This window comes from Aulostomus chinensis, chromosome 1 (genome assembly GCF_037954235.1).
Source record: "Aulostomus chinensis isolate RoL2024-O1b breed Wild chromosome 1, RoL_Achi_v1.0, whole genome shotgun sequence".
In the NCBI taxonomy this organism is placed as follows: Eukaryota; Metazoa; Chordata; class Actinopteri; order Syngnathiformes; family Aulostomidae; genus Aulostomus; species Aulostomus chinensis.
Window position 1 is genome coordinate 52,111,214 of NC_141320.1, and position 23,281 is coordinate 52,134,494.

Consider the following 23,281-nt stretch of genomic DNA (forward strand, 5'->3'; position numbering starts at 1 on the left):
CCAAATACAGACCAATGTCAAATCTTCCTTTTCTCACCAAAATTCTGGAGAAAGCAGTTGCTAAACAGCTCTGTGACTTCTCCATAGCAACAGCTTATTAGAGGATTTCCAGTCAGGGTTCAGGATTCATCATAGCACAGAAACTGCACTCGTCAGAGTTACCAATGACCTCCTACTAGCATCAGATGAGGGACTGGTCTCTGTGCTGGTCTGATTAGATCTTAGTGCAGCTTTTGATACCATTGATCACCATATCCTTCTACGGAGACTGGAACCTGTCATTGGCATTGAAGGAACTGCACTTAACTGGTTCAGGTCCTATTTACTAGGTCGATCTCAGTTCGTACTCACTAATGATAAACCCTCGGAAACCACTACAGTCTCTTATGGTGTTCCTCAAGGCTCTGAGCTTGGACCAATCCTCTTCACCCTTTATCTGCTTCCTCTCGGTCACATTATTAGGAAACACTCAATTAATTTTCACTGCTATGCTGACGACACACAGCTGTACTTATCAATGATCCACATGAAATAAATCAGCTGACTAAACTGGAGGCCTGTCTGAAGGAGATAAAAACTTGGATGACCCTTAATTTCCTTTTATTGAACTCTGACAAAACTGTGTCATGAAATAACTTCTGTTGGGATTTGGTTCGATATGAATAAAATTGACTTGACTTGACTTTTAGGTTAGAATTAATTTTAAAGCAGAAAACTCTTCCCTCTTCAATCCTGTCCCTCAGTGTTGTAAACTGTTTCTAACAAATTCTACTGTTCAACAGTTCAAGTGTTTCTAATGAAGCTGAATGTTCTCCTCTACTTTCCTCAATTGGGTTTCTTTCATGTCCTCCTGAGATCAAAGACAGAATTCTAGCTACTGTCAAAGCCCTGATGACATCATCAGGAATTCTGACTTTGATCTGGAGCCTCTTGCTTTAATCTGAATTTGATCTGACGAATGTTTTAGTTTAGGTTGCATGATACTGACCACCTCATTTCTCCTGATGGACTGGTGACCTGTCCAGGGTGAACCCTGCCTCTTGAACAATGTCACCTGGGATCGCCCCCCCCCCCCATGACCCTTAAAGGACAAGAATAGAAAGTGGATGGAGGGATGGACTCAACACTGAAATCAGCTGATCTGATCCACATTCTAATGTTTCCTGTCCCTCTTTAGGAGTCAGTGAGAATAGTAGTGTATATAATAATGTATATCCAACCTTGTAGTATCTTTCCAAAGCTTTTAGTATTTCTTCTTGTTTCTACTTGTAGTTTTAGTGTCTGGATCTTTTCTTTTGATGTCCTGCTGTCTGCTCTTTGCTTTTGGAGCTTCCTTCAACAACTACCAGGCCTCCTGGGTACTGTAGGAAACATGGTCAAGTTCTTCTGACTTCTCCAGGAACGTCCTGCTCACATTGGTCTGTCTTCATTTTGACTCCTCCCACTGCCACAATGACCAGCCTTTATACTCTTGGTGACTGGGGCCCTGGTTGCTGCAGGCCTCAACACCAGCCTGTGGTTGTGAGCAGTGCAGAACAGAACTGACAGTATCTCCCATGCAGGACCTGGGTCAGCGCCTGGTGCCAGCTGGGGCACCGCTTTAACCTGGACCCCTAGAAGATCTTCTCCAGGAACTGGCCTTTTTGGTTCCATCAAGGCCTGAGAGGATGGTGAAGAGTGATCCTCCACCAGGCAGCACAGTCAGCAGCAGCCATTTTGTTCCACTAGAATCAAGTATGATAGTGACAGACTGGTGAGTACTTGCTAACTGACACTTCCTGTTTTTACTGCTATTCTTCCATGAATGTGCTCATGTTGGCTGCTCCCCAACCACAGTTTCAAAGCCATGAGGACATCTTTCATCAACAATCAGACTTATTTTTTCTCTATTTGGACAAATAAGGTTTCAACTGACACGGCTGGCCAACGTCCTGGAGTTCATTCAGCCTGGAGAACCAGGTGCTGGTTCCTTCTTTTACCAGGCAGGAACGGGCAGCAGATCCAAGATCAGTAGGTGCGGATGTCTGCTTTGACTGGTAGGAGGAAAGAGAGCAGGAGAGCTGGTCAGAGACAAAGACAGATCATGAAGAAGGAGTGCTGTATTCTGCTAGCACATGCTAGTGACAGTCAGAGATCAGGAGTCTCAGCAGGGAAAGATTCATCTCTTATTTCAGAGGACAATTGGACGTTCACTGGAAGACTGTGAATGTTTGAGGGTCAGAGGAGAAAAGAGGAGAAGTGCACCTGTTGTGTGTGATGGGGCACCAGCATGGAGGAAGTTGTCAAACATTTTGAGCGAAAAAGCGTGAATCTTCAAGTAAAGAATTAAATTGATTTAGTTAACAATGAGGTCTCTGTCATAAAACAAAAGGAACAACTGACTCCCTCACCATTTCCACCCTCTTCAACAGATTCACATTTCAAAACAACCAGGTTTATTTTGTTCCCTTCTTTTAGCAGAGGATGGTTTTGATCCATCCAACTCTGGGTTCTGGGCCCAGCACGCTTCCTCTGTAAATCCATATTTTGGGTTCTGGCTTGTTCTGCTTTTCATTTTGTGTTTGTATTAAAGTTCTGTTGCTGAAAAAAAGACTTTTTTGCCTTTTTAAAAACACACACACACACACACACACACACACACTACAGCCAAGCATATAGAATGATACAGTCTGAGGTGGTTTTGACTGGTAGGCACCAGTGTGCACTGTTTGGCACTGAAGTCACGTGACTGAAGTCATCCAGTCATGTGACTGAAGTCATCCTGTCATGTGACTGAAGTCATCCAGTCATGTCAGTGATGTCACTTGGCAGGACTGTCACTGCCGTCTCATTCTAGAAAAGAATCCAGACTCCACCTGTGGCTCCATGATAACTGATGGACCTCTGGTTGGAGGCTGGACGATGATGTTTGGTCTGGGGGGGTTAAGATGGTGGGGCTGTTTCAGTTCTAGTGCTGAAGGCTTTCACCATGACAGTCAGACTCTCCTCTGTCCTTCATGGTCCCTCAAATGTGCAGTGTGGACCTCACACACTGAATTCAGCCTGAAAACTCTTCATGAACAGCAGGAGACTCAGAGTCTCTGTGGCGCTCGGCTGTTAACAGAGAGGCTGGTGGTTGGAGCCCCCCAGGGACCAGGACCAGGCTCTACTGGTGCTGAGGACTCTGTTGATCAGCTGCTGAGTTGCTACTTGATGTCAACATTGGTCTGTTTCATCCTGAGTAGTTTGATCCTAGCAGAGTTGCTGCATCGATGATCTGAATGTGGACGGACAGACTGACCCTCCACAGCAGACGCCTGTCACAGATCTCTGGATGAGACACTTTGAGGTAAAGCCAGGTTCTGCCAGTCCCACTCACATGTTTCAATCACATGTTCAGAGATGGTTTTGTTGTTCCTGAATCCATTTCTTATTTTCTGATCACCTTGTGGATTGTTCATCATTCTCCTCATCACCATACTTTAGGTTGCAGTACGAACACCTGAGTTAGTCTGGGGTTGCAGGAATCATACAGCATCCAAATAATAGCAGGCTGAAACATTTATTTAAAAGAGTTTAACATGGTTACACACACACGCACACACACACACACACACACAGCCTTTCTTTGGTATAAAATGGTCTGTCACATTCTCTCACATTGCACAACAACACAACAAACAAAGACGGCAGGTCCAGTGTGGTCCTGATAAGACCACTGGACTGCAGGGTCCCAGTATCACTGGTGACAATGGTTTTACCAGCTGGGACCTTGGACAAGAACTTCTCAGAGGAAACTCATCATGGAGGCTCAGTGAAGAAAACTAGACCTGAGCTGCCTGCTGGAACCTAGCAGGTGAAGGACAGAGCTCCACCTCTTTAGAGACACCACCACTGTGGGCTCATGTTGGCAAAAGAAGTGGGTCAGTTTTTGACACACACACATCTAAACACACACAAACATACACACACACACACACACACACACACACACACACACACACACACACACACACACTTGGATATATATGCCTTTAACTGCTTCAATTACTGCAGGAACCAACAAGAACCATCCAGAACCTGAACCTCTATATCTGATCCTGGGTCTGTTTGTTTCCATAGGCTAGCACACGGCACAGGTCGGCCTGGTTTCAGAATGTTTCTTGGAATCCTTATTATCAATAAAGTATCAAATATTTTGCATAATAAATGCATGCATGGCCTCATATTTTGCCATTTTAACGTGCTTTAAGTTGACGGTGCCCACCTGTGGTGTCAATGTTTCTATGTTTGTCTGTTCTGGTCTGAATGAAAGAGGAGGTTTTCTTGGTCATGTGACGTGGATGAGAGTTCAACTAGAACTTCCTGATTCAACAGGATTTTAGTTTGTTGGGATTTTTGATGGGCTGGAGCCTATCAATGTGAAACATTTGAAATTCAGATCCCTCTTCTTTTCACAATCCTGCTCCAGCAGAGTGGCTCAGCAGAAGAGAGCTGGGCCCAGAACCCAGAGGTCAATGAATTGAAACCATGCTCTGCTAAAAGAACAAATAAAATGAACCACAACCAGGCTCTACAATCAGTACCCCCCCCCCCCCCAATCTGGGAGCAAAGGTTTGCACCTACAGCTCTTAAGGAGCTTCCTTGGGCCACTCTCCCCTTTTGGCTCCACCCCCTTTAAGGAAACCACCAGGAAGAGGTGAGGACTGACCGTGACGACTGAAACTGCCACATTTACATAAGACAAACTTGATCAACACTAAATACCAGGCCTTGCACAGTGATTCCCACTGACTGACACTGGGGTCTTCATTTTCCACAGGCAGGATGGCCGGTCCCCCTGTGCTTCCCAGGTCCCTCCCTGGAACACATGGCATAGAAAATGTTTCACATGTTTGCTGATTCAATAAACCTGACCATTAACATGTGTGTGTGCCTCTAATTTACATAAACTGTTAATACCAAGACAAATGTTACCTTCAATTAATCATTCATGTCATGGAACCCTTGGTCTCCATTACATTGGTCAACCAGAGAAGCTTCAACTGGTGACGCTCATTCAACCATGCATAAAGGTCAAGGTGCATTATCTGCTGTGCTCCTTAACAGGGGAGTTAGCTCAAATGGTAGAGTGCTAGCTTAGCATGTGAGAGGTAGAGGGATCGATGCCCTCCTTCTCAGAATACTTTAACTTGTTCTGTTGATCAGAGGAGCTGCTGGGTGATGAATGCTGATGTTTGTCCACTGCTGTGATAAAGTGTCCCCTGTGACTGAGATGAGGATGAACACCTGCTCAGGTCAAAGCTTCAATGAAGTCAAGTCATCACCCTGTAAAGCACCAAATAACAAAAGTTACACTTTACAAGTAGAACAGGTCCAGTTCAACACTCCTTAAATGAATTTACACCCAACAATTCTTCATGAGCAAGCACATCCTAGCTTAGGCCCAACTTTTCTTGGCGCTCTCCCAGATGCTTGGGAGCTGCTGGGGGAGCGCTAGTTGGGCCTAAGCTAGGAGCTAAGCTAAGTTGGTCTGCACCAGCTAGTGAGGGTTGGCTAGCTCTCGCAGCTGTTGGTGCAGAGCCGCTGCAGGTCCAATTCAACCTCGCTAAGCCTCACCTCCAACACAACAAAAAAACTACATTTAACACACTTATCAGTATCACTAAAGGAGGCAGAGGAGGAACAAAACATGTGGCACTCTGAGCAGGAGAGAGGAGAACAAGAGGGAGAAGCCATCGTTAGCTTAGCGTGTTTACAAGGCAGAAAGACTGTTGCTACCAGAATGATGGTCTTTTAAACTTCAGCCAAATAAAGCAAGTAGGTATCTATTTTTGGTGGGTAATTAGTCAATGAAATAAGGAATTAGCAGGGAGGATCACACTTTAGCGAGCACAATGAAGCAAGGCTCTACGTTCAGCAACACAGAAAAAGGAGTTGAGGTCACAGGCTTCCTGCAGCCAAGGTCAAAAATCCAGGACGGACGAAAGGGAGGACGACAAAGACAAAGACACAAGAAACAGAGATAATAACCTTAAACTCCATAACAACCATAACAAATATAACCATACAGAACAGATAGAACAAATATAACAAGAAAAGCATTAAAAAATATGTCACCTCTGGTCAAATACCCTGATTTGCATTTGTGTCTCACAGCATTTTCATTTTCATGTTAAAGCCTCCAGAATGAGGGGAGGGGTCAGGGGCAGTTTTCTGTGTTGTCTGCAAACTGAATTACAGGAAACCTGAACTTCCACTGTCAATGTATCCAACTGATTCATAATTTTTTTATCTATACATAGATAACTTGTAGTTATTGCCCACACACACACACACACACACACACACACACACACACACACACACACACACACACACACACACACATTTTGTGAAACAACTCAGGAGTCATCAGGTGTTTTACTCAGAGGGATTCATTCATGATAAATGAGCATGGAGGAGACCCAGTAATCATCAACACAAGCGTCACATGAGCAGGTCACCACCCACTTTTATGGATTGGTTCTTGTAAGAATCACTCCTAACGCCATCAGGAGGTCATTTTTTGTCCTGCCCTGTCTCAACTGTTGGAGCACAACTACGGCCTGAACTCTGCCACTACCTTATCCCTCCCTAACAACCTCATACAGACCCACTATCTGGACTAGCCTGACCCCCCTGACCGTCATCAGTCACTCATAGTGCCTCCCACCGGAGGGAATAGGAGCATCTGTGAGCTCTGACTGTTGGGATGCACATCCATGTGATGAAGAGCTGTTTTAAACAGGGAATCATTTGACCTCTTGACCTGTGTGGGCCGGTACAGAGGGACAATTCCATCATGAACAATAATATTACTAAACAAATGGGTCTTTAGCTTCTTTCTAAAGGTGTCCACAGCGTCCTCATGTCCAGTGGGAGAGCATTCCAGAGTCTAGGAGCTGCAACCTGGAAGGTTCCCTCTCCTTCAGTGAGGCTGAATCCCTGTGGTCAGGGAGGATAAGGGACCCCACAGGTATCACTAAAGTGCTTTAGACTGCAAAGCACTCAGCTAATCAAGCTGGGATCAACTGCTGTGGTGATCAAGGTATCATCATATATAACAAACAAAGAAAACAAAGTTGAGGAAAAGCACACAAAGAAGAAACTATGAACATAAACAGAGCATCTTCTACACCAGATGTCACACGGCTCAGTAGACCTCTGGTTTGACCCGTAGCAGGTCCAGTCTCCAGGGTGCCCCCATCATTCTGCTTTTCAGTTGCAGGACATGCAGCAGAATCCCATCGCTCCTCTGCAGAAGAACATGTGAGAGCATCTGCTTGCTCTTCTCTGGCAGGACGTAGGGGAGAGTCTGTTTGCTCTTCTCTGGCTGGACGTAGGGGAGAGTCTGTTTGCTCTTCTCTGGCTGGACGTAGGGGAGAGTCTGCTTGCTCTTCTCTGGCTGGACGTAGGGGAGAGTCTGCTTGCTCTTCTCTGGCTGGACGTAGGGGAGAGTCTGTTTGCTCTTCTCTGGCTGGACGTAGGGGAGAGTCTGCTTGCTCTTCTCTGGCTGGACGTAGGGGAGAGTCTGCTTGCTCTTCTCTGGCTGGACGTAGGGGAGAGTCTGCTTGCTCTTCTCTGACTGGACGTAGGGGAGAGTCTGTTTGCTCTTCTCTGGCTGGACGTAGGGGAGAGTCTGCTTGCTCTTCTCTGGCTGGACGTAGGGGAGAGTCTGTTTGCTCTTCAGAAGTTTGCTGGACCTTCACTTGAAGGCCATGATTTTCCTCTTTCAAACAGCTTTTTAAATCATTAAGATTTCCCAGGATTTCCCACTGAGCACTGCTCCTTTTCTTCTTTTGTGCTGTCACTGCACATAGAAGACTCCGAACTTCACCTTTCAGACTGCCAGTCTTTGTGGGGTCCTGGTCCTTCCTTGATTCGAGGTGGGCCAACTCTGCAGTGAAGGTCTCTGTCTCCTGAGATGCAGTAGAAACTCGTCTCCTCAAACATCCATTTTCTGCCTGTCTCTCCTCACTCTGGGACCTCAGCTGTTCAAGAGTCGTCTTCTTCTCAGTGAGTTCTTCTCTCATTTTGTTCATCTCTGCCTGGATGGAGTTGAGCTCACACTTGAGGTCACACTTCTCCTTGTAAACCATCTTCACCTGAAGCTGAAGATTGTGGACTTGTGTGTTCAGGTCTCTGATCTGAGTCTGGTTCTCCTCCCTCACAGATTCAAGGTTGCCCACCATGGCAGACATGTTCTCTACCAGCTGATATGCAATGATCTTCTCTTGTCCAAGACTAGAAACCTGTCCCCACAAATTCTGGTTTTCTGTCCATCTCTTGTCACACAGAGACTGAAGCTGATCAAGTGCACTTTTCTTCTCTGTCAGGTCTTCCTCAAGACATTTCATCTCCACCTGTTCTCTCTCCCTCAGAGACTGAACCTGGGTCAGCTCTTTTCTGAGCTCATTGTTCTCTCCATCAACCTTCCTCCCCTCACACTGAAGACTGTGGACTGTTGCGTTCAGATCTTCTTTCTGAGTCTGGTTCTTGTCCTGGACCGTTTGGAGGTTGGCCACCACAGCAGTGAGGTTCTGGAGCTCCTGGATTGCTCTTTTATTCTCACGTTCAAGAGTAGAAACTTGTTCCCTCAAAATCTGGTTTTCTGCTTGTGTGTTGTCACTCAGAGACTGAAGCTGCTCAAGGGCAGCTTTCTTCTCAGTCAGGTCCTCCTGCTCTGTCAGCCTGAGAGATGGAGGAGCAGGATCACATTGACCAGGATCATTCAGTGGATAAATACAGCTCCTACTGAGATCCACCAGATCTCTGAATGCTCCAACAATACAATCCAATGGAGTCATAGCCTTCTGTCCTGGGTTGATCTGAAGATCTTGAGCCAGACTAAATCTCCTGGAACTGTCAAGTCTTTAAAGACCAAAACTGCCCCATAAATGTGGAGTCTGGATTCTTTTCTATAATGTGATGGCAGTGACAGTCCTGCAGAGTGACATCACTGACATGACTGATGACTTCAGTCATGTGACTGGATGACTTCAGTCACATGACTGGATGACAGTGCAGATTCCAATGTAGAGGTTGGGGAAATAGTCTCTGAGAATCCAACTTGAAGCCACGCCCTCCTTGTTCTTCAAAAACCCAAACAGAGACCATCAGTCTCCCTCCAGTCCTGTACTTGGTTCAATGTTGCTGTTCCATTTTGCAGCAGTAGGTGTCGCTGTGATACCAGGTTCAGTTCAAGATTCCCAACTCCAGCTCATGTTGGTGACCTCAGTGGCAGGTAAAATGGTGCTTCAGTGGATCATGTGATCAACTCATGTGTGTCCTCACTTCTCCACAGGTCTGTCAAATGTTCTGTAAAATAGTTGGACCCAGCAGAGCTGCTAGATTAGGAGTTGATGGAGTCGTTGCAGATACCAGGGTCCAAAGTCCAGCTTGAACCTGGTTTGTGCAGCTCTTTGTCAAGCTAGCAGCCATTCTTGTCACTGCCAAGCTAAAGTGACTTCTGTCAACAAAGGTCAACATACAAAAGGATATTTCTACTGGCAGTTCAAGATTTTGATCAAACTCCTTTTTCAGAGCTGGAACCTTCCTCTTGTGTCAGCTTTCTGTTCCCATCTCTATGGTAACGGTCGGTTTTGACCCACGTCTTCAATCAGCTGTCAAATAAACTAAAACAATTTTCTATCCTCCAAGTTGTTTCCATCTCTTGGTGACCTTGTCAGGCTTCCTTATCCATGGAAATACTGATTGATTGATTGATTGTGTGTGTTTAGATTCATGTGTGACACTTGTGTGTGTTCTCTGCAGAGATGTTTCCTGCAGTTGAAGCACTATCCGTTTGTCCTGCTGTCCTGACTGCTTGGGCAGACCTGACACCTCTTTCTTCTGGAATCAGGTCCTGAGTGGGGTTGTGGCTGTGGCTGTTCTGGTTGGTGTTGAGGCAGGGCTGCTGAGGAGGATGCTGTTGCACTCTTGGTGGATGTGGGTCCACAACACAAATGCATTCTATGCAGACACATCAAGGATGGTCTTTGTTTGTTATGTTGTTGTGCAGGTCGATGGGAGAACGAGGCTGATGAGAGTCCCTGAAGCTCCCATGACTGGGAGAGGAGCTGCTGGCAGTGTTGCTGACAGTGCACTTCTGACTTCAGGTTTGGCTCTGACTGTTGCTTTATCATCTTATTTTGATAACTGGGTCTAAACCAATCCTAATGATTTTATAATTCAGTGAAAAACATTTTTTCTTTTATTTTGTTGAACTAGAGGTTCCTGACAAAGTCAAAAATCCTTGATACAATAAACAAATTGATCTGCTTCTTTGCTGCATTTAAAACCTCCAACAGGTCCCACAGGAGGAAGGTTAAATCATGTGACCATCATCATAACAGCTGTTGACCTTGTTTAACTACTTGGTGGTGCTAAATATCACCAGCTTGCTAACGTTAACTAGCTAATGTTGCTAGCTAGCTAATATTATTTTCTAACTTCAGGTCTAAATTTGGGATTGACTGTTAAAATTGTTCCCCTCACCTTTGTAACACCAGGTTTTGTCTTGATGATGTCACTGTCACTGCCTTTCTGATTCTAAAATATAAATGCATCCAAGAATAAAAAGTCAAACTGCCCCTCCATGGAAACATCATATTTAATATACTGCAATATTCTTTTCCAGTGTACTACACTATATTTTTGTTTTATCAGAGAGACTTTAATGTCTGTCTTTGATCTCTAAACTCTGACTCTGATGTCATTGGTGGTGACTGAATTCTACCCCCTGACAGACTGGGAAGGCTCATATTGGTGATGTCATCATAAATATATGAAGGTCTTGTTTCAAAGTAACTTGTTATTTTGTTCTTGGTTGTCATGGTGACTCGTGGTATCAGGTGATGATGTCATTTTGTCGTGGTTGTGCACGTGTGCCACTCAAAGTGAACACACTCAGTTGATTGGACCAACTCAGATCAGCTGTTCTGAACCTGATACTAGTTTCCATCTCAGTGTCAACTCAGGAGTGACTGAGGAGAAGAGTTTCAGAACAGCCACAGTTGGGGGACTTCCATCCAGCAGCCATTTTCTATCCCTGTAAGGAGTGAAGGGATCTGGAGCTGCTGGGTTCAGGTGGATCCAGAACACAAGATGGAGGTCAGTCAGGACCCCAGAAGGAGACCAGCATCTGGAAGGTGGAGATGCTTTAATCTGACACCGTTGTGTCAACAGTTCTGAAATCAGAACAAAAATAAACAGTAGTATTTCCACCTGCTACTCCTGCATGTATTCAAGTGAACAGGAACACAGATTCATGCTCAACTTCTCCTGTGTGTTCATCCACTGTCACCAAACAACAACCAGACTGAAGAACTCCTTCATCCCCCGAGCCATTAAACTGTTAAACTCCTCACTGGAGGGGGGGAGGGCCAACAGAAGGACTGTAGGAGAGGGCTGAGCACCATTAGCTTGCCCCAATAGCAACCGGACACTCGTGCAATATAAGAGACTGTACATTATTATTATTATTATTATTATTATTATTATTATTATTATTATTATTATTATTATTATATGTATAATTATTGTTACTACTGCTATTATTATTATTATTATTATTATTATTATTATTATTGTTACTACTGCTATTATTATTATTAGTATGATTATTATAACTATTATATTTTTATTATATTATATCATCATCACCATTATTATGTTATATCATCATCATTATTGTTGTTATAATAACAATTAAGAACAATTATTATTATGATTATTCCTGTCACTATGCATATATACATAACCATCCAGGTACACACAGACACACGCACATGTATATATATATATATATATATATATATATATATATATATATATATATATATATATATATATATATATATATATATATATATATATATATACACACAGTAGATAGTCTTTGTTTTCTCTTCTTTGCAATTTATAGTCTATTCTATGGTAACAGTGCTGTGAGTGTATGTTGAGGAGAGTGCAGTTTCCCTCGCGGAACGTCCAAAAGGGATTAATAAAGTAGTCTGTCTGTCTGTCTGTCTGTCCAAACCAGACAAAAGAGGGTTTGCTAGCATGGCTGCTGAGATAGAAAGGCTCTGTTTAAATTGAGTCCTTTTACCATTTCTTTCCCGGCTTCTTCAAGCGGTGCTGTCGTCACTTCCTGTGACCACGGGAGGGAAGGGGTCACCCTTCAGAATAAGTTTGAAATCATTGTTACTTCCTGTTCAACATGCCTTTAGCAGACCAACTCACTGACCTGCTCAGTGAGGTAGTGTGGCTGAGTGGTCTAAGGTGCTGGATTAAGGCTCCAGTCTCTGAGGAGGCGTGGGTTCAAATCCCACCACTGCCATCATGTCCCAGGTCTCTGGAGAGGTGTGGCAGGTCTCTCCCAGCCTCTCTGTGCTGGAGGTGTTGGCTGCTCTTATCACTCAACAATGTGCAGTAACGCTGAGCTGCCTTCAAGCCAACAACATGGGCACAGTGTACCCAGAGCCACAGGCTCCTCCCAGTATATGCAGCACTGCCAGTGACCTCTGCTTCAGTGTAACGGTGACTCTCCAAACTGAAGCTGATCCAGGACCAGCTCAGGAGGAGACATGGAGCAGACAGGCTCTCTGATTTAATGCTGCTGTCTGTTGAGAGGAACATCCCAGTTGACTCCAACAAGGCTGCTGATGTCTTCAAACCCAGGACCAGAAGAAGAACCCTCCTCTGAGTCCACAGACCTGAGCACCACTGCTCTGACTACCAGGTTACCTCCTGGTTATCAGGGTGAAGTCATGGTGAGGTGGTCAGTTGTTCCTTGGGTTTTATTCCAGAGGCCTGGGAGTTAAACACTGAATTAAATAATTTTAATTCTTTACTTGAAGTTTCCTGCTGTTTAGCTGGAAATGTTTGACAACTTCCTCCATGCTGGTGCCCCATCACACACAACAGGTGCACTTGTCCTCTTTTCACCTCTGACCCTCAAACATTCCACCGGTGAACGTCCAGAAATTGAAGCATCAACAGTTCAGCAACAATGGATTCTTCAAATCACCTCTGAAATAAGAGATGAATCTTTACCTGCTGAGGCTTCAGAGCCAAATTGTTAAACCTTCAACACTCACATTCCTGTTCTTGTCTCAGTCCTGCTCTCCTAAATCAAGGCCTGTTCAATAGATGGTAGAGCAGAGAGGAGCAGAGGAAGAGAGCTGGGCCAGAACCCAGAGGTTGATGGATCAAAACCCTCCTCTGCTCAAAGAAAGGAGCAAAATAAACCTGGTTGTTTTGAAATGTGGATCTGTTAAAAAGGGGTGGAAATCAGAATTCAAACCATTGAGAGAGTTAATAACATTCTACTTTTCCACTGAAGCAAAAGTAGACTTCAGAAGGTTTTAGTGATTCAACATAGCAGCTAAGTTTCCATTTCTATACTGATTGTCTGCAATGGTTCGTGGGGGTGGAGCCTATCACAGCTGACATCAGGTGAGGAGGGGGTTCACCCTTGATGGGTCGCCAGTCCATCCCAGGACCAACACACACAGACAGACAACCATTCACACTCACAGTCATTCAGAGTGTCCAGGTAACCACTACCCTCTTGATGTCTTTGGACTGTGGGAGGAAGCTGGAGAACCAGAGAGAACCCACACAGAGACAGGGACAACCTGCAGGAGGGGTGGAGATAGATGAGTCCTGGAGACGTTCAATAATGTCCACAACTTTGGCACCAGGAAGACAGCAGGTGATGGCACCTGGGAGTTCAACAGACCTGATGATTGAACCACCAATCACAAGGATTTCAGCCTCCATTGTAAACAGAGCGTTTAGATGAGAGAGAACCTGCTGTCAGCCTCACCAGTCAGGGCAGTGGCAGAGGCAGCAGAGTTGAATGAAGCCGGACCACCTGGCAGGTCTCAGCTGGAGGTGATGACATCACTGGCCTCAGTCCTCACCAGTGCTCTGCCTAGCAACAGGGACGATGGGGAGAAACCAGTAGAAGCACTCTGAGAGTTGGAGACAGCAGGAGGAGAGAGACCACGACAGAGTCACCCATGGGAAACTGTTGGATCCACTCAGGACCGGCTGCTCCAGAGAGGTCCAGGCACCTGGAGCCACTGGATCAGTTTGATCTTTGAGCAGCACAAAGTAGTTTGACATAGGAAGAAGGTCGTCTGGAGAGAAGAGAGGAAGAGAAATCTGTCTCCCTTCTCCTCAACGGACGAACACAGGAGAGGACGGACATCAGATGGACAGAGAGCAACACTGCTGGACTCTCACAGCTGTGAGGGCGACCAGCTGCAGCCAGGAGACAAACAGGGACGCTGCTTGAGGACATCATCCAGGAGGCTCTCCATGGTGTGGAGCTGGGGTCTCAGACTGGAAGCTCTGGCTGCTGAGTTGTCCAACCAGCCGTCACATCACCTCCTGAGCTCTCAGCCTCCTCTTGACCAGGTTCTGGATGCTGATTCAGCAGGAGACAGGAAAGTAAAAAATGTTGAAGGAATTCCAAAGCGTCCATCAACCTGAAGGACAAACTCCTTCACTGTATGGGAGGTTCAGAGTCCCTGGTTTGATTGCAGCTTTGACCTGAGCAGGTGTTCATCCACATCTCAGTAACAGGGGACACTTTATCACAGCAGTGGACAAACATCAGCATTCATCACCCAGCAGCTCCTCTGATCAACAGAACAAGCTGAAGTATTCTGAGAAGGAGGGCATGGATCCCTCTACCTCTCACATGCTAAGCTAGCACTCCACCATTGGAGCTAAGTCCCTGCTAATGAGCAGCAGATGATGAAGGTTGACCTTCATGCAGGGTTGGATGACCTTCACCAGTTGGAGCTTCTCTGGTTGACCAACATGTGGAATCTCTTTCAATACTCCAGTGGTGGTTTAAGTGGTGACAATATGGGTTAGTGACTGGGAGGGTGTGTGTGTGTGTGTGTGTGTGTGTGTGTGTGTGTGTGTGTGTGTGTGTGTGTGTGTGTGTGTGTGTGTGTGTGTGTTTGTTTGTTTGTGTGTTTATATGCAGATTTTTCCCTGGAACAACGGTTTTTATTTGAAGCAAGAAAGCAAGAGCCTCCAGATCAAAGTCTGAATTGCTGATGATGTCATCAGGGCTTTTATTCTTCATTTATTTGTACCTAGAATTCTGTCTTTGATCTCCGAAGGACATGAAAGAAACTCAACTTTAAAAAGTATATGAGAGCATCCAGCTTGGTTAGAAAACATTCAACAACTTTCAACAGGAGAATTTGTTAGAAACAGTTTACAACACTCAGAATTAAATTGAAGATACAAAAACCTTCCACACTTAAATCCTGTCTCTAACTTCAAACTGGGGATGAACATTTTTATAATCAATCTGTTTCTATGTGTTGGCCCTGCCATGGACTGGTGACCTGTCCAGGATAAACCCCGCCCCTCACCTGAAGGCTGCTGGGATAGGCTCCACCCCCATGAACCATTGCAGATCATCAATGACCAAAGCTACTAAGGAGGATGACAGAGTTTGGGAGCCAGTGACTTAATAGAGTCTAACAAAGGGTTGAACCTGAATGAGACAGTCACCCTTCAACATGGGGCCATGGCAGAGTGAACCAAGAACACTACAATGGGGGTGAGAGTGGAGCCATGATGGACTCACAGTTCATCACCTCCACCATCACGTGGACCACCTGATCACCTCTCCCTCAACCTCTAAATAACTCATTCCCTGACCGGGAATCGAACCCGGGCCGCGGCGGTGAGAGCGCCGAATCCTAGCCACTAGACCATCAGGGACCACACTGAGCTCTCCAACAACAGAGACTATAGACAATGACTCAAGAACACAGGACTCTGTGGTCTCAGCTTGAGATGCAGAGGGTCCACCAAGACCACCAGACACCTCAGCCTCCTAAAGACAGTCCACCCCCAGGATCCTGTCCCCCTCTGCTCCAACTCAGCCCTCCATTCATAACGTGACTTTCGCTACATCCGAACTGCCAAGTACCAACATACGTCCTCCTGCTACGACCTACAGCTACGTCCTCCTGCTACGACCTAAACATGGCGGCACCACTCAGACACCCGAGAAGATTGGTGGTGAAGCACGACCTCTGCTGGCAGAGTACAGATACCGCAGTTAGGTAGACAGCACCAACGAAAGCCCCACCTGCTGGCCTGACTGTGGTACTGCACTCCACTCTGAACAAACCCTTCACTCATTCTCTATTATTAAGCACGTTAACGCACCTGTACAGGTGTGTTCACATTATATACATATTATATATTTATGCTTGGCCATTTTTGATGAACTTGGGTGGGATTCTGGTGCAGGGATGAGGTCATGGAGCTGATCTGGGAGCAGTCCTGATGTTAAATGCTGTGATGAAGGACAGTGTGGTGGCAAAATGGGTCAAATTTAAATTGTCAACAGTTCAACGTTGTTGGCAGGACTCCAACCTGAGCAGGGAGACCCCAATGGATTTCTAGTCCATCGCCTTCACCACTCGGCCACAACGACCACATTCACACACTTTTGTAGGAGACTGAAATTAGACAATGAAAGTTCATGTCAGCACAGTCAAATATTTTTTGTCCTCTCTCAAAGACAAACTATTTGTGTGTGTGTGTGTGTGTGTGTGTGTGTGTGTCAGTGTTGTGACTGAGCAGTGAAGAAGACGACCTTCTGACTCCATTTTCTTTGTTGCTCTTCTATCAGTTCCTCAGTTTCACTCATCAAGTGAAGCAGCTTTGACAGGTTTACTTCTCTGTGTGTTCACAACTTTGGTCTTTAAACTCCTGACAAACTCACCACGTCACACATTTGGTGAATTAAAGCAACAAATAATGACATCATGATGATCCAGGTTAGGGGGCACGGCCTGGAGGAAGAGTGGCCGTCTAGCAGAGTTGCTGGTTCAGTTCTCACTTCAGCTGGTGACCATGTTGAAGTGTCCTTGAGCAAGACGCTGAGCCCCTCATTGCTCCTGATGACCAGCATCCAAGACCAACAAGCTTCTGATTGGCTCTGATTCTCTGAGCCAAAGTCCAACACAGGAAACAGAAAATCTTGAGGTTGTCTCACATTTTTTAAAGAAACTCAGCACAGGACAGTGATAGGAGGCTGGTTTCCTTGATGTGGGCTTCACCTCCTTGACCTAAACTGGTCAACATCAGCTGGTGTTCACTCTGATGATGTAGCGATGGTCTGGATTCTTCCTTCTGGAGCACCAAGCTGCTGGGAAGAAGCCTGATGATGTCAGAGTTGTGTTCAGTGGCTCCTGCTGGGTCCATTTCTGACAAATGGGCTCCAAAGAGTTCAGCTGTTTAAAAGGTCAGGGTTGCTGTTAGCAGACGAGGTGGCGATGGACTGCTGATCCATTGTGCTCTGCACGCGTGGGTTCCAATCCCATCCTTGTCGCAGGAGACTTTGGTTTCTGCTCCTAGATTATGGAACGACTCTGAACTGTGAGGCTTTAAACTGACACAGATACCAGTTGAGTCAACTTCCCTTTCACAACCTGACCAAAACAACTCTGACACCCAGAGCTCACATGTGTCAATCACCTCTGGAGAAGGTTCCGCCCCCTTGGAGCCATAAATCCTCCCATCAGTGAAGAAAACTGAAGACACCTCTTGGATGAGAGCTGAAGCGTCTTCAAGAAACCTGAAACAGTCCACTTGGTACGTTTAAATCATTCTACAATCCTACAGTTTCATTGAGCTTTTGTCCAAAGCCATGTTCATGTCTCACATGTATATAATATATATGTGACACTCTTTCATCTACTCATTGACCAAAAATGCAGTCTAATTCCAGTAAATTTGTGCAGAAGAAAACGTTATTTGTGCTGCTTCTTTATTTATTTATTAAGTTTAGTTAGTATTTTTTAATGTGTTTTCTTTCAAGTCACATTTTGTCCATTAACTTCATAATCAGAGTCTCCATCTCATCACATGACTAAAGTCTGGGTTCTGTATTGGTGGTAAAATATCCTTCCATGCCCCTCACTAGTTTGCACACAGAAAAGCATATTTTACTGGTTTCAGATCTCTTAGCTTGTTCTCTCTCTTAAACCAGCTGAGGCAGCTTTCATTGTGTGATTCATTTTAAAATATAAATATGGAACAGAACCATTGGAATCAGATGTCAGGACATTTGAAGGAATGTCAATCTCCTGTTGAAATGTTGCAGTGTGCAGCTGAGGCTCTCTGGCAGTGGCACCAGGAGCCACAATGGCAGAACCTGGACCCTCCTGGAGGAGAACCACAGGTGAGGGCCTTCTTGGCTCCAGATTGATGGAAATCAAGTGTCTGAGGCTGTCAGCAGCCATTAAGTTGATCTGGTTGGGCACTGGTATTTGTTCTTGCTGCAGCTCAGGAGTGATTCAGGAGAAGAGTTTCAGAACAGCCCAGGTTGGGGACTGGAATTCTAAAATTTCCCCTGGAACCAGACAAACTTTGGAGCTAAAACCTCCAATCATAGCCACTCAGATGCAGCAGCAGAAGAAGCTGTCATCCACCCTGACAGTCAGAGCATCAAGTCAAGAAAACATCACCATCTTGTAGTTCCAAACCTCCACCTGTCAGATTCAGCTACTTCTTATTGTGGGACTTTAAACTTGAACACAATGGAATTTGGACAAGGAGTTTTCCTTCCAGTCCAAACATCATCGTCCAGCCTCCAATCAGAGGTCCATCAGTTATCATGGAGCCACAGGTGGAGTCTGCATTCTTTTCTAGAATGAGACGGCAGTGACAGTCCTGCCAAGTGACATCACTGACATGAATGGATGACTTCAGTCACGTGACTGGAGGACACCCAGATAGCAAAGGTCCACTCATGTGTGTCCTTACTGCTCCACAGGTCTGTCAAATGTTCTGTAAAATAGTTGGACCCAGCAGAGCTGCTAGATTAGGAGTTGATGGAGTCGTTGCAGATACCAGGGTCCAAAGTCCAGCTTGAACCTGGTTTGTGCAGTTCTTTGTCAAGCTAGCAGCCATTCTTGTCACTGCCAAGCTAAAGTGACTTCTGTCAACAAAGGTCAACAAACAAAAGGATATTTCTACCGGCAGTTCAAGATTTTGATCAAACTCCTTTTTCAGAGCTGGAACCTTCCTCTTGTGTCAGCTTTCTGTTCCCATCTCCATGGTAACGGTCAGTTTTGACCCACGTCTTCAATCAGCTGTCAAATAAACTAAAACAATTTTCTATCCTCCAAGTTGTTTCCATCTCTTGGTGACCTTGTTAGGCTTCCTTATCCATGGAAATATTGGTTTGAATATTTAGTTGTGGGCCTCTGGACCTTTTTTTAGTCACTAAACCCTGGATTTATTTTTTCAGCAACAGAACTTTAATACAAACACAAAATGAAAAGCAGAACAAGCCAGAACCCAGACAGAAGGAGGCTCAGGCCCTAACAACACTGCCTCCAGCTTTAATTAAGACCTCAGTTTTGTTCTCTGCCTCCATGACAGGTTAATGGACATCAACTGGTCCTGAGTCACCAGGAGACACAGAGATGTCCAGCTGAGTGACATCAGCAGAACTGTGGAGGTTTATACTGAGTCTCCTGATGACAAGTGGCAGTACAGAGATATTAAAGAGGGTCTGAGCTAAAACTGAAGTTGAACAGAGTTCTGTGTTTGATCTTAGAATTTTTTCTTTGATCTCAGAGTTCTGTGTTTGATCTTAGAATTCTTTCTTTGATCTCCTTGATTTCTCAATGATTTCTTTGTGGACTCCAATTGTCTTTGATCTCTCAGTGAGACAAAGACATAGCAGCTCCAACCTCAGCCTCCAGGAGGCCCTGATCCTCTAGTGGTCAGTCCTCTGTGTTGTGGCTGCAGCAACCCTGGTTTGAATCAGGGTCCCAGCAGCAACATTCCTACTGACTAGTGTTTGTTGTTCAGCTGGACAGTTGGTCTGGTGAAGCTCTCTCAGACACTCCTTTCTTCATCCTCCCTTCAGGCTCAGCAGCATCAGAGTCAATGTGTCTGACTAGGATCAGAACCCTCAACCTGGAGGCTGTGGTGCAATGAGAACACATCTGACAACCAATCAGAGGAGGGTCTGTTTGACTCCTGGAAACTCCATGAAAGCCTGAGAGGAACTTGTTCTTCATCTCCAAATTCCCTCCCTGCACGTTGTCTCTCCAGAAATCATTCAAGTCCAAGTTGAACCTTAGACTAAAAGCTCCCAGTAGGTGATGCAGGCTCCACCTCACTCCTGGTTCTGGAACCTCACCAGTTCTTGCTCTCTCACCACTTGGATCTCATGTTCCTGACATCTCTGAGCTTGTTTCCTATCCACCTGTCTCATGTTGATGAGGTCATCCAGCCTGATGATCTCTAGGTTCTCCTTTAGAGTGGTTCCCTCTGGGAGAGTTCTCTCTCTGTAACTTGTGTGTGTGTTTGCTCGTATCCTGTTTCTCCTTGACAGCACTTTAGTGTTTTTACCACTGGTGTCTCATCTGAGATTCATCTTTTATTTTACTTCTTTGTCAAAGATGAAGGTGTTTGTGGTCATTCATCAATCATGAGATGGCTCATGTGACTGTGAATGATGAAGCGCTTGTAGCGTCTCTCACTCTGATAACTTCATGCTATTGAAGCTACTCAGATGTAGCCTGACTAGCTCAGTCGGTAGAGCATGAGACTCTTAATCTCAGGGTCGTGGGTTCAAGCCCCACGTTGGGCGTTCATCTTGAACATCCCTGCTTGTTCTCTCACTTTCTGCAGCTGTGATTGGGAATGTAGGATGAACGATAGTGACCTCCAACCAAATGAAGAGGACTGAGTGGAGGCTGACCAGCTCTACGGAGTCAGGTGGAGTTTGGCAGCGAGACAGGAGTCCAGGCCTGAATCGGTGAAAACCAACGTAACCGGCTTACGTTCTCAGCTGGATTCTCCCATCGATGTACGACGCCTCTCCAACGAACTGGTGGGAGGACGGCCTCCAAAGCCTCCACCTCGTCGACCGTGGCTCCCGCTGAGATTCGCTCGATGAAGAAGGGAAGCGTGTTGATTGGCTACCCTCTGGTCTCAGGCTGCTGGCTGCCTGGACTAAGCTGCTCTTCTCCGACACAAAGGTGGCTTCTCTCTCTTCAAGGCTCACAGGAGGTCAAGAGTGTAGCGACCGTGAGCCGAGATCGATGATGAATTACAAAAATAGAAAATCAAAAAAATAAATTTGTGGAATAGAAAAGAAAAGGGGGAGGAGCCGGACCAGCTGCTCTAGGAGCTCACACACAAAGGGCAGAAACAAGAAGCACTGAAGAGAGCGCCAGCAGTGGATGGTGCCACCACTGTTACAGTAAACTGGTCCGCCTCAGAGCAGTGACCTTTGACCTGTGAGGGGTTGTTGGCCAATCAGCACACTTTGCTGTCTTCAGTCCTTCTCAGATATCAACAAATGAAGCTGGTTGAACAGACAGCAATCATCATCACTCAGAGACATCACCTGGAGAGGAAGACTGCTCCGAGTTCTGACAATGACAGTGAAGAGACAAGGAGAGCTGGACAACCACAGACAGTGAAACATTCGGAACATCATGTTTCTACACGTGTGTGTGTGTGTGTGTGTGTGTGTGTGTGTGTGTGTGTGTCAGAATCGGAATCAGAATCTTTTATTTTCGTTGTACGGGGGGGGGGGGTACAGTGACAATAGTGAGATAGAGCGCTCTTCCAGAGCCACTGTGCACCACAGAATGCAGATACAAAGAAAAGATAGAAAAGATAAAAGCAAGATAAAAGACACTGTTAGAACAGAAAGATCCATCAACCCACCAACCAGAGGTGTGTCTGGTACAGATGTGGAATTATTGGCTCACACAATGTTGAGGACACTGGAAGAAGACAAACAAAAATGTCTGGTGTGATCCAGACCTTCATCAAAAATGGTCCTGGAGAACTGTTCAATGTGTCAGGACTTCTGTCCATTGTCTTCTGCTTATCCTGTTCAGGGTCATGAGGGGGTGGAGCCTATCCCAGCAGCTTTTGGACGACAGGCCGTGTTCACCCTGGACAGGTCACCAGTCCATCACAGGGCCAACACATCCACAGACAAACATTCCAAGCCAGACTCAGGAGGATCTCTCCACCCTGCAGACTGTAAAGGAACCATCAAAGATGGCAGTTGGAGTTCTGTGGATCTGTGCTGGATTCCTCGTCCTCACGGACCAGAAGTCTGTCTGAAATACTGCACTGATTGATGATCTTTTCATGAATCTGGAAAAGCTTCTAAAATGAAAGGAAAACAATCCTATCTTCTTCATGTCTCAAGCCAAATCAAACCAAGAGTTCTTTTATCATATTTTTTTAACCGGACGTCTGCTTTGACTGGTTGGTTGTTGAAAGAGAGCAGGACAGGACAGACAGCAGAAGACAAATATAGAGAAGGAAAGACAAAAGACAGAGAGAAAGGAGGGAGAGAATGACAAAAAGATGGGAACAAGATGAGGGTGAAAGACAAGCAGAGAGAAAGACAGAGGGACAGGGGGATGGAAGACAGACACACAACCAACAACAGCAGCAGCAATAATAGTAAACTAGCTGCCAATGATAACGTCTCCTGGTCGCTGAAGCAATCAACTTCATAATAGGAGGATTGAAGAGCCAGGAAATAAAATATTAGCACAATACTGATGTGAATGTTCCTGCAATACTGAGAACACTGATATGTAGACGACTAGTAGGGGCGGCACGGTGGTGCAAGAAGACAAACAAAAAAGGCTGGTGTGATCCAGACCTTCATCAAAAATGGTCCTGGAGAACTGTTCAATGTGTCAGGACTTCAGAAGCTCCAATCCTCTCTAAGGTCCAGTGAGAGTGGAAGAGATTATAAATGAGAGAAGCAGGGCCCTCACTCAGAACTGAACCAGCTCAGTTGGGAGAGCCTTAGACTGAAGATCTAAAGGTCCCTGGTCCGATCCCAGGTTTCAGCAGAGCAGCATTGACTTTACTTTCCAGTGGAGGAACTGCAGACATGAAGGAAACTAACATCTTGTCCTGTGCATTCTTGTGACATTCAGGACATTTTTGGAGCCTCTTGTTGGATTTTGCCACAGAGAATCAGAGCCAATCAAAAGCCTGGTGGACTTTAACATGGAGGACTGAACAAGTCAAGAAAGCATCAGTTTGACCTTCACAGGTGTTTCTGTTCCTGTCTCAATGCTGTAGAAAGAGCCTGAGGAGCTCAGACGGTAGAGCATCAGACTTTTAATGTGAGGGTCCAGGGTTCAAGTCCCTGTTCAGGTGCTGTGGAGGTTCCAGTGTTTGACAACATGGTACTGGATGA

General features: G+C 45.5%; 2 non-coding genes across 2 annotated transcripts; one reads left to right on the top strand and one right to left on the bottom strand.

Moving 5' to 3' along the window:
• Positions 1-15,708: 15,708 nt before the first annotated feature.
• On the bottom strand, positions 15,709-15,780 carry trnae-cuc (transfer RNA glutamic acid (anticodon CUC)). Its single transcript has one exon. It is a non-coding gene; the product is annotated as a tRNA-Glu (tRNA).
• A 4,830-nt stretch (positions 15,781-20,610) lies between these two features.
• trnak-cuu (transfer RNA lysine (anticodon CUU)) lies at positions 20,611-20,683 on the top strand. The gene has a single exon. It is a non-coding gene; the product is annotated as a tRNA-Lys (tRNA).
• The last annotated feature ends 2,598 nt before the right edge of the window (positions 20,684-23,281 follow it).